The 697-nt window shown below is 29.8% G+C and overlaps 1 protein-coding gene across 3 annotated transcripts in view; it reads right to left on the reverse strand.

Moving 5' to 3' along the window:
- The window catches only part of Vmat (Vesicular monoamine transporter), a 298,099-nt gene that overhangs the window by 201,448 nt on the left and 95,954 nt on the right, over positions 1 to 697 (reverse strand). The window lies entirely within an intron of this gene.

Consider the following 697-nt stretch of genomic DNA (forward strand, 5'->3'; position numbering starts at 1 on the left):
CGGGCGAAACGTTAGTTAACAATAAATAGTTTTATTTTACTATTCTGATACCTTTATTGACCGCCACCTGGACTATTTTCCTACAGTCTACTTCATGCAGTCAACTATCTTCTTCCAATACGAAATATATAATTTATTTTATATAATAGATTATATAAATATTGCTAAATTATATTTTTTTTATTTATTTATTTGAAAATTATATGTACTATTTATTGAAAATATGGATGTTCACAAAGTCATTTAAGGTAATCCTTCATTACGTTTCGTCATGCCTCTGCTCCAGACGTCTTGTATTTCATACTCTTCTTGGCCTACAGTACTTCCTTGTTCTGAGTAATTTGAAAATGTAAACTCAAATACATCATGTAAAACAGCAGAGCTTATACTAATTGTTGGTACTCATCCCACAAAAAATGAAGAAATATTTTTTTCTTTTGCTGAAATATAAGAGCTTCTTCTTTTGTTTCTTCAAAGTCACTTAGAAAACGATCAAGAAGGTAATCGATACTTTTACTTGAAAAACGCAACAAGATTTATTGTTATTGCACAATTATCCACAATTATATTTCTTCCCTTTCAGTAATGTTTTACCTTCCGTGTACATATAATGTATGTTATAAAATCGGCCATAGGTTTGCCATCCCGCCAAAACAAGAAAATGAAATAGCCGGTATATGTATATATGTGTATGTGT

This window comes from Halyomorpha halys, unplaced genomic scaffold (assembly GCF_000696795.3).
Source record: "Halyomorpha halys isolate HHAL.00 unplaced genomic scaffold, Hhal_1.1 Scaffold28.1, whole genome shotgun sequence".
Classification (NCBI taxonomy): domain Eukaryota; kingdom Metazoa; phylum Arthropoda; class Insecta; order Hemiptera; family Pentatomidae; genus Halyomorpha; species Halyomorpha halys.